The sequence below is a fragment of the Solea solea genome, chromosome 6 (assembly GCF_958295425.1).
Source record: "Solea solea chromosome 6, fSolSol10.1, whole genome shotgun sequence".
NCBI classification, from domain to species: Eukaryota; Metazoa; Chordata; class Actinopteri; order Pleuronectiformes; family Soleidae; genus Solea; species Solea solea.
The window spans coordinates 16,643,939-16,655,710 of NC_081139.1; positions in this window are offsets into that span (position 1 = coordinate 16,643,939).

Here is an 11,772-nt window from a genome sequence, read left to right on the forward strand (position 1 = left end):
TTATCTCCTGCTGTATAGTCACATGAGTTATTATTGGGATTGTTATCCTCATATTTTATGGCAAAACATCAAAACTTGTGCATGAAAAGGTTTTGCACAATTGTTCAGGAGAAAGAAACTTTTTTACTCTCTCTCTCTTGTAGGTCGTTTCCTAATCTTGCCACTGAGGGGCAGTATAAAGACAGGCAGCCACAGCGCCAACACGGACACAAAGTTGCAAGAGGTTATCACATTATTTGCCATCATCGAAAGGAAATAACACTGAACTCATGCCTTAAGTGTATGCAAGGAGATTGTGATAAAATAAGAACACCTCCTCAATTCTCCTGAATAAATACTAGTATATTTTCAATTAAGCGTGGCTCGATAGTGGACGGTTACATTTCAAATGCATTAAAAATATAATTGTATCCATTATTTCTGTCACAAGATGATTGGAATAGTTCTCAGAGTTCAGGGAGAATGAAGTACAAATGAGAAAGATATACTATTACGTGATATTACACAAACATCTACAGACTAAACCTTTCCTCAAGACAAAACTCCGTGGTTTTCCTACATAGTGACATAGATCAGCCACGTCACAGCCCATTTTAAAAATCTTACGTGGACCACCAAAACCTTAAATCCCAGCTTTGATCACTATACAAGACAATAGGATTACCATGTATGTTATTTACGTCAGATATACCCTATGTATTCTATACATACTTATGATTATTTGAAGCTTGTATGAGATCTCATTTAGACTTACAAAAATACACTGTACCCTGTAAATCAAACTACAAATTAAAAACTCTTTATGAATCACTGTAACGGATGAATTAGGATGGCATTGGGACATTTGACAGCTATTGCTTAGGTGATAAACCATTTTAATCTCGTGTTTCCAGCTGTTGACCGTCGTCATTCAGTTGCAGTCGGTGTGTGTAAACTGTTGTTTTGCCATCATGTTTTGCACCACTTTAAACTCTGTCGAAAACCTCTTGGAGAGGTCAGAGGTCGTGTTTTCCTTTACAATTACGGCACAAAGAGGCAAATCTATAATTTCAGCCGAGAAAAAAAAAAAGTGATATCCCCTCGAACACCGTGGCCTTGCTTCATGAGGTGTAAGTGATCTTGAATCCATTATTTATGACCTCCCCTTTTGCTGCCATTATTACAGTGAAGAGTGGGAGCCTGTAGTACAGAGCGCTGTTGTACTGAACAGTCCTCTGACAGAGAAATGCACTCGCGTCTTCACACTTCAAATCATGCCTGATTAATGGTTCACTCAGTCACGGCATGCAACAATTTTACAGCAACCGCCGATCAGAGGGAGACCATGGGTCGATACTGGGCAACACAACGATGAGGCGGCGACGTGTGTTGCTGAGCAGGCTGTGTCCCGGTGACAGGGAGACCCTGGGGTTTATGGATGACATATTAACATTTGACAGTATCAATACACTTGTATTGATGGATTACAGTGTCCTGTTACGTACCCACTCAGTGAGGTGTTTGAGGATGAAATGTTACACCTTATAAATTGAGTTGTGCCTCCCGATGCTATCATCAGAGGTTGGACTGCGCAACCGCTAAAGGAAAATGTCAACAATGGATCTCCTGGTGAGGTCGAGTAGTGCTGTGTGAACTTCAAACGCAGGGAACCTTAGATGATTGAATTTGACTAATTATCTGATGGAGAACCTGATCTTCACTGAAGCCAAAACACTTATGGACACACATATATGTTACATTATTTTTGAAGTTCGTAGTGAAGCTTAGTTATAACAAGATTTAAATCAACTGGAAAAGAAAACAAACAAGACAAGTATCGTCCCACTAGTATGTACAAAACTATATTTCAGAGGTCCTAACCAAAGGAAAAATGATAAAAAAAAATGTAGTATGCTGTATCAAAGCACTAAGTTTCCATGTTCCACATGCTGCATGCAGGATTGATACCATTTTCATTTCTGCATGACGTTTGTGCTAGATTCACAGTTTTTAGTATTATTTGTTTACATTTTCAACAAGCACGCCATTTGGTACTGAACATCGGAGTATCATCTACTTTTACACCACTATCATATGCAAAGCTAGCCATCTGCTGCTGCTGCTTCATATAGTGCATTATTTTGTGCATATTGACTGGATATTGTGTAAATATACAAAATTATTGTAGTCAAAGTTAATGTCAACTTTGCTGATTTCCTCAAACAAAATCGTACTTGCACCAAATATCAAAGCACGTTTTATTCTGATGAAGAGCTGTTTCGCTAAGTTCGATGCGCCCCTTGTGTGATTCTGTGTTTGTGTTGCATGTGACTCGATGAAGGGCCCGGATCATTGTCTACCACTGTTTGATATCTCATGTGTTATTCATTGAAAAGCTGTTTTGCTGTTTGCGCTCCTCATGCTGCCTGCTGACTTTACATGGTGTCACTTAAACGGGCTGCTGCATGTACTCAGAGGGGTTGCTAATAAATAAAAAGTGGAAGGCCTCTTGTCAAGCTGCATTAGGATATTGTATTCTGTTTGTGAGATGACTTACACAATCAGGCTTTTTAAGAACAAAATAAACCCTCACATACTTGTGTTCCCTTTTAACTTCCTGGCATTAAAACAGAGGATTTTTCCACAATCAAATCGAAAAAATATCACAGTCACATGCCAGCATACCTGATGTGTTTATCTTTCATTATTTGCCATAACTGAAATAACACAGACGAGTTCCTGCTGCCTTATTACTCACAGCGCTGGACTGATAAGCAGCAGCACTGCTTTTTTGTTCTCCTTTGCATGACTGTTTGATAGTCATGCAAAAGACATTAACATGATCATGATTGTTTTTGTCAAAGATGTCTCGTATGACACCTCAAGAGGTATGTTAAAAAAAAAAAAGAAATTCAAATGTCCACGTCCTGTATCCACATTGTAAATGTATCAGGCTTTTATTCAACATTAATACCAAGCTAGGGAAACATTTGCACTCCGAGTTCTCTAATTACAATGCAGCTAATGTATTATTTCCTCCCCATGTGGGATTACTTTCATCTTTCCCATTAAGATGCACATTTTGTTTGGATACTCAAATTACAAACCCCATATTAAATCTGACTGTGCAAAAGGCATTGATCATAGCCCCCGATAGCTGCACTCCAACTTTGATTTAATTTGCACATCCATTAATATCTATGAGACGTCCGATTGTCGTCTTGGGCATATTGATGGTATTGTAAGCCCTGCCTTCATATAATGTTCCCCAGCGGCAATGAGGAAATGTTACAGAGAATTAGGCCGAGAAGCAGGCTCAGTGGAACTGGCACTGCAGTCAGAAATTCATTACCCTAATAAATAGAGGGGGAAATAGTGAAAATCTTAAGAGAAATGTCTCTTTTGCTCTACTATCTCACACCACGAGAAAGGCTCTCTTTGGTGTGAGAGTGGGTGACCGTAACATGGGTGCTTTTTAATACTGCCGTCTGTGCACACAGGGGTCAGACCAAGTCTTTAAAATGTGTCCAATGTTCAATAGTGATCCAGTCACTTACTGCCTGTCCATCCTGAGGTTTTATGTGTGATCTATTTAGATATTCAGCATGAGGCTGCATCTCCAATGCAGCTCCATTAAAATCATTTTAAAGCTTCAAAGTAGAATTAAGGGTTACATTATTAAAAGAAAATACAGTACAACTCCAGTGGTAGATTCAGTCGAAGCTACAGTGGATGAGTGTCAAGCCACGCTGATTTCTTATGTTGATTAATGAAGTGCCAACAAGTATATGTACTGTTTCCCTTCCTTAGTGGAAACCTTGACGTGCTGTTTTCTATGGGGAAAACACGAGTGGAGCCAAGAGACATGAGTTATGCTGTAATTAATGCAATCATGAAGATGAAAATAGCTGTTGTTGCAACCAGAAAACGACAATGAAGAGCGTGTGAACCAAGGAGGAGGAAGATTCATTGTTAGGTGACTGCGTTCAGAGACTATGCGGTCCTCCCGAGGCCCTCTCCCCCCCTGTGGCTCCACAGTGTACCTTTCAGTGAGCAGCATCTCTGAAACAAATATGTTTTACTGCATCCCTCATTTCCTGTATTTCATGCCAGACAAGTGCAAGCTTTTTCAGTGGATGGCACAATTTTCCCTTTTTGTTTTTCAAAAAAGGGGGAGGGCTTCGCTTCTCTTACGATTCTGCCAGAGTGATTCATTTGCAGGTCATTAAAAAACTCGTCTTTTGAAAGCGTTAGGCTGCTCAGGTGGCGAAGCCTGTACAGGGGAGACATGTCGTAAATAAAGGCAGCTACATTTCAAATGCCATAAATAGGGGACACCTAAGGACCTTGCATGATTGCAGACATCTAATCATTTAATTTATGCGTGTCTAAAGGAGCCCTCATTAACATTCAAGTAGCACTCATCTGTCTAGCAGGATCATTCCAAAGGCTGCATCGCTCTCGGATGGAACGCATCTATTTGGGCAACACAGCATGGCTACGCACTCAGCGAGCACCTTCCCGCTTTCTCCCTCAATGTCATGAGAGACACAGCATGTAACTCTCATAACTTACAGTGTGTGATTTGTGATCCAGTGATTGTGTTGCTGTTAATGTGGAGAAGCTTTGACAAAGTTAAAGTCATATTCTCTAGGTCACAATTCAGTGCAGGGGCCCAACAGTTGCAACTGTGCAGCAGCAAATCATGCTTCCCTGATGCGAGAGCAGCCTGGACAAAAGGTGCAGAATGATGATCATCAGCCGCCTTTTGATGAAGCCAACCGAGGACTGCGATATTTATTTTTGAATACCGTCTCAAGTCTTTGTTAGCCCCGCGATGCTGTAACACATCTCGCTGTCTGCACAGCAGATTTGTGCATGGCAGAAATTCAATAATAATTGGCACGGATTGCTTCAGACATGTGCTGGTAGCTGACAGCGGCTTTGTTCTATGTTAAGATTTCATGTTTAACACATCAAAGAGTTGGGATACTCCGCTAAGCATTGATAGCAAGTTATGCTTTGCTGTTAAAGGTCCAGTAGGCAACATTGTTCAATGCAGTGTATCATTCAGTGTATAAATGCTTTGAAATAGAACAAATCAGTTGATTTTTGTAGCTTTAGAATGTATTTTAAGAAAGGGTCTTGCTTTATGGAGGCCACCATCTTGCACCACCATGTTTATTACAGCCCATACAAACAAACCAGCTATAGCATGCATAAGAGCAGAGTTCGTTTCCTTGGATAGTCTGCTTCATTTGGGCAGGTGTGAAAGCTCATCCAAACTCTGGTGCAGACCAAACAGACAAACTCTGGTCCACCTGAAAAGTAGGTCTTGGTTCCCTTGCAAGTGATCACTGGTGCGATTCTCACCAGGAAGTGACCCAAGGAGAGGAAGTGGGGATCGCTCGCTGCATCGCCTGCTGCTCATACTGAGCAGCTTCTTGTGAAAAAACAATTACGTTTGAGCACCAAAGTAAAAACAGACACCTCAAGACTGCATACATTGGGTGTTGCTCCATTGTTTGTTTTTGTCATGAGCAATCCGGCTGAAGGGGATGGATTTCCATTTTCAGTGCTGGCCAATCGATGAGCCGAGTGTTCTTCTTCCTCATGCTTTTTTTCTTTCTTTATGGTCAGCAGGTTTAGTCTGTGCGATGTTGTCCAGGAGGTTTGGTCCACTTACAAAACTACAGGTGTGAAGTTTTTCAACATTTTGTTTTTTCCCCACCCAATCGAACCCAGTCACGGGCACTATCCTGAAGAATGACATGCTTTTTGGTATGTGAAGGCCCCTGTAGTTTCCTATATGCTGGGGAAATAAGGAGTGAGATGAGGAGGAAGAGGAGGTCACTAATTCTTACACACCGGACCTTTAAAGGGGAAAGTTTACAGTATCTCACAGCGGTGTGGAATAAGGCTAGGTGGCATTCAGTGCATCTTTTTCCCTCTTCCCTGCCAAATAAATGAATTAACACTGAGACAGATTTCAGAGCAAACACAGTAAACAATAAAGAGGAAGACCATGAAATAAAGACTGGTAGGAAATTACTGCAGCAGGGAAGCATGTTTAAATACTGCTACAACCTTGCATGAATAGTCTGTGAGCATGGATAACGGTTGTGATCATGACATGCTCTAGGGCTTAAGCTCTAGGGCTTAAACTGTGCAATCGTCGGTACAGCGAGAATGACTTTGTGGTTGCATGATTTACACCAGTGACTTTTGGCTTCACCCCTCCCACAAATAGCAGTGATCCAATCACAGCATAATAAAATGATCTTGACACAACAGGCCAGTCAAACTTTAGCTATGACCATATGACAAAGAGACATATGGGGCCATTCAGAGCCAAAGTCATTTCCAGTGGTAACGACTCATTTACAGTCCTATCAACATTTTTAACGAAGCCTTGGAACAGAGCCTCAACAATATGTCCCATGGCTCTTTATAATGTTTAAATAAGGATCATAATTAAGAAAAAATTATGTATTCAATATTTCTGTTCTGTTAGACTTCAAATATGGAGTATGTAGTTTTACTGAAAGCTATGTCAACTATTTGATAAAACAAGACATTTGTATTTATGACCCTTATTTATTCAGTCCCCAAATCCATGTACAAGCATCTGCATCGTAACAGCACAATGTCAGAGTCCAGCGTGTTACATACAGTGTAAAAGTGGATACTTGTATAGCTGAAGCAATATAAAAAAGTTCATCAAAAAAACACTTATTCTCAAAAATAGTGCCAGTTGGAGTTGGATGCTTCTTTCACAGGAGCAACGTACAGTAAATTTACAGTTACTCCCTAACAGAAGAACAAAAGTTAATTAAAAGATCACTTATTCTGCGAGGGTGGGTTTGCTTTTAAAGAAGCAACATACTGTACATAGCTTTAGAGTAACAAAGAATGTAACATATCAGGAATGGTGTCAGTATATACTCGGTTTTCTTAATGTCATGTAAACACGTTCATCCAATTAAAATTGAGCTTGTCTTAGTCGGACTAACATACCTGGATAATGAGATTTATAGTCCGATTACTCTTATATGTATACGCTTAGTCGCACTGGAGTCGATGAATGAATGAAGTAGAAGGAGACGACGTATAAACTTCAGTAATGTTGCCGGAAAAGAACAAACAACATGAGCGAAATGTTGGCAAGAGCGAAAGCTACGGGGAAGACCCACTACGGGGAAGAGTGATGCACAGCCAGGTAGGAAACATACAGAACCACAGCACAATCCATCTCAGCGTCCATCTTGCTGGTTTGTATTTCTGTGACGTAAAGGTCAACAGGAAACTGATTCAATACGCATTAGCTTATAGAGAGATACAGCGCCACCTACGGAGGCGGAGTCACACACCGCATGTAAACTCGGACTCGACAGCTTGTCCGATTGCATGTCTTAGTCGGACTATGGCCTTAGCTCGATTAAACTGCATGTAAACGTACTGAATGACATCTTAACCAACAGACAGAAAGGACATGACAGTTTTCCAGCTCCAAATCCAGATCACAACTGTCCTGCTACTTTAACTTACATTACACCAAAAACAAAGCCTGGTAGATTATGCACATGACTTTGGACACGTGATTTAACATGACCAGACACATTGCTGCTCACTAAGAAGTGAACTATTCAGTTGAAACGAGCTATATTGGAATATAAAACAAACTGACAAAAAGTGTGTGACAAAAAGGAGAGACTGAACTCAAGTAACTTTTCTTTCAATTTCTTTGGACCTGGAGGAAAATGTAAGCATTGTAGTGTAATGTGTTAAGTCCCATCATCAGCCCAGAAGACCTGTAACACCTCTATTTAATAAGGTAAGGCAAGGCAAGGTAGGGGCCTGTTAATGACTCAGAGTTAAACACCACATTTTAACTAAGTGAGAGAGGCATGTTTGTCTCTATAGGCAGTATCCAGCAGCATTTTGATGTCTCTAACAAGAACACAATAAATTGTTCCTCATTATTCAGTAATTAACTCCAATGCGCTGGGTCCCCATCCCCCTGTGCCACGCTCTAAATCACCACCCTCCTCCCCTCTTCTCCTCCTGCTACACAGCTCTTTAATTTCCTCTATGCTGTGGGGGGTGGGGGCAAGAAAGGGTGGAAGGGGTGGGGGCACACACAGCTTGATGCACTCCATCATTCCCTTGCCACCTTCCTGTCACCCCTTCACCCCATTTCTCGCCACACCCTCCTCCTGCTCCCTCCTTCCTTTCTTTCTTCCTATCCCCATGCCAACCTCTCACCAGTGTTTACTCTCTCCCTGCAGGACGCCGCCTGGTTAAGGCAGGAAGAGGTCACCTGAGCTAGGACGCCAGGCTTCGGTCACGTTCGGCACCGTGAAATGGCGAGCATGTTGTACTATCATGGCATAAAAACTTGCCCCCTGGGTCTGTTCGCTGTCTTTTTCACTGGGCTTTCCTCTTCCTCCTGTGCTCTTAATTGTTCAAATGAGGTCATTAATTGGAGACTGAGTCAAATCACCTGTCATTTCAGCTGGGAATCATCCACTGATTGAAAGGTATCATAAAAACCTGCCCAGGGCCTGGTTTTTACAGTGCCTGCTGGGAGCTCCCTTTGTGCCACGACAATCTCCGCCCATGGGCGCGTAGCTCACTTTACTTTCTATGGTGGAGATTAGGCGGGTAGTCCTGGGTGACACACATCCACACACTTGGCCCAAATATAGATTCAAGAGAGTCAGTAGTGTCAGAAACAATTCCTGGAGGATGTTACGGGGAGTGTTCATTTTCCACTGTACTATTAATGCCCCTGACCTAATTGAGGATGATGCTCAAACGCACCACTTCATTGTACACGACTGAGGTCAGGTTCGTTTGAAGGGGTAATTGTGAAATTGGCATGTAAACTAGGATAATAGAACAAATGACAAAGAAATTAGGACAGATGACAGATTTCTTGATAGATTTGTAATAAATTTAGACATGTCCTGCTGTAGTGTGATAGTACTGGATGAAAAGAAATTAACAACGATCTGTCTCTATATTGCCATCTAATTTTGCAGATTGGTGGGACTGAATGTTGTTTTCTGGGGACTGGACTTGTGTTGATGAAAGGTTACAGTTGCACACACAGCATCAACTCCAGTTAACAAGCAACCAGCACATTTGTGTGAGAGGAAACTACTTTCCTTACCAGCAGATGGTGGCAGAAGGGAAACCAGGATTGCTATCTAGTGGTTGGTGGCAGATATTTTTCAGTGTGTGTGTGTGTTTATCTTGGTCAGTCATCACACAAAATGGACAGACTTGATGTTGTTGTTTATTTATGGAATTTATGGAAGATGGTCGCTACATTTGAGCTCTTTGTTGTTTGCCGTATTGGTTTCGAGTCAGTTGAATGCTTTGTCATTATGTCTCTTTTTTCCTTTTCAGATTGGCTGAAGTCAACTGTGTCTTGCCCATGTGAGGGTCATCAACTGCCTGATGGCCCAACATCAGGACGGCTGGTCCCAGTCTTTAGACATTGTCCTATTTTGCTCTAAAAAAGCTTTGTGTCCTGGGTGTAACGGCGTAAGAGGCTTATGAGAAACACATGCATCAAATATCTGAAGTGACGTCAGCTTAAATGCACCCTTTCTTCACCTTGTGACAGCTACACTGCACACTGAGGTACTGAAAGCAGTACTGTCAGACACTTAGAAATGCACAATTTACGCAAGGAAAATCCCACCGAATGTGGGAAAAATACAGAAACAGCATTAGGAAAAACAGGTCTAAATTATTCGCAAGGCACAATGCTATACATAAAGCTTTGGGACCCATATTTTCCACATGAACTTAATCTTGAGGAACACTACATAAGATGCTGACAAACCCGCTGTTTGAAATAAAAACCCTCTAAACACATGGCATTAATATTTAATGGTGCTGCTTCCTCGGGAGGCCACTCTGGGCTGTAGTGCTGTGTCTGAGGGGAGATGGTATTAGTGCTGTGAGCTCCGAAGGAAGAGCGGCTTCACACTAATGAAGCGATCAGGGCCTGAACTCTAAAGAAACCTCGTATCTGATTAGTGTGCAGAGATGCATGTAAACATGGCAAAGCAGCACGCGATTAGATCACTTTGTTAATGCGAGTCTTGTGTCACTAAACACAACAGCAGTGTAGCATGCGGAGTTTGAAAGTACAGTATTTTGCTTTGTGCAATACATTTCACATTTAATTATTTCAATATTATGGATTCTTTTTGACCTTCAGTGCAAGTGTTTTGAATTAAGCTGTAAACTGGAGGAGCAGCAGCATGCAAGCTAATGTGTTACCGCCATCCTTGGAGCAACCATTACGGTGCAGGCATGTGTTGTGCAGCAGTGAAAATTACCTGACCTTGTCCACATCCGCTCGTCCGGGATAGGACAGCATTTGAACCTGGCCAGAAAAGGACAAGCCATTTGGATGTTATTAAAAAAAGGGGAAAAAAAAAAACATTACACTCTTTTTTTTTAAGCCCGCGCTGCTCCCAAAGCCATCAGGTAATTTGAAAGAGATCCAGCGAGTTTAAGATGTGCAGATGTTTTCGCTTTAAAACTGGCATCTGTTTATGCAGACACACTTTATGTTCGAAAAACCACAAAGGACCACCAATAGGTTTTATGGAGCACTATCAGCTAGAGCACTCAGCTTTGTAATTGTGCTACACAACGTAATGAGAAAATTGGTCACAAGTAGTGTTCCCTGTAGATGTTACCAGCAACATACAATTTTGCACAGCCTGTGCAGTAGCCAGATTTATTTTTATTTTTTTTGTAGTCTGTGTGCGCTGCTTTCTGAGCTCTTAGGAGGTCAAACATGGCCATTTTTGCTCATAATTCAACTTGGAGGAGCAGTTTCATTTAAAAATTGACAGTTTTCATTCAGTTTAATACAATGCCTATACACTGGCACCTCAAGTCTATGGAAAAACACCGTTTATAATTTTAGAAGTGAGTAAAATCTAGACTGTAAACGCAACTAAATCTAAAGGCTCAGTTCTTAAGTCAGTATAAATCTAATAATCAAAGTATCAAGTATGGAAAGCAATATACTACATGCACTGATTAATTGCCTTCAAAATTAACTTCAACTTTCAATGCACTGCTGTCACCATCTCCACTCCCATAGCCAGAAGTTGAGACTGAAGCTTCAATTAAAACAAACAAACCAACAAACAAAAAACTTCTACTACAAATCTACCAACATACATACAGACATTACGCATCTGAGGTTTGCCTGTGTCATGTTGTTTAGCATATTTGTCCAATAATGTTCAATCTGTAATTGTTGTTTGTTTATTTCACATTATCACTGACTCACTCAGACTGAGGAGCATCTACTGTATATTAATGCTATATTAAACTTTCTAAGTTACATTACATTTACATAGATACCAAGATATAAATCTTGTAGTTGCAGAGATATTCTTTTCGTTATATATGGCCATGTCATTTCAAGCAGGGGCATGTAAAATAAATATTGGTTGTCTCTAGACAAAAGCAAAAAATAATCACTTCTCAACTTAATAGCAATCGGGTTCATTCAGGTGCAGCTCAGAGACAGAGTTGCACTTGTTGCTTAATGTTTAACAACCAAACAAGGACATTAAAAGAATTGATGTACAACCGAGTGAATATAAAAATTGATTCTGCAGTAAAAAAAAAAACCAAACGTCTGCTTCATGTGGACATACTTACAGTGTAGATCACTAAATGACCCGAGTCTAAAACCTGTAACGGTGGAAAACATAAAGATAAAATGCTGTTTTTGCTGGAAAATGTAGC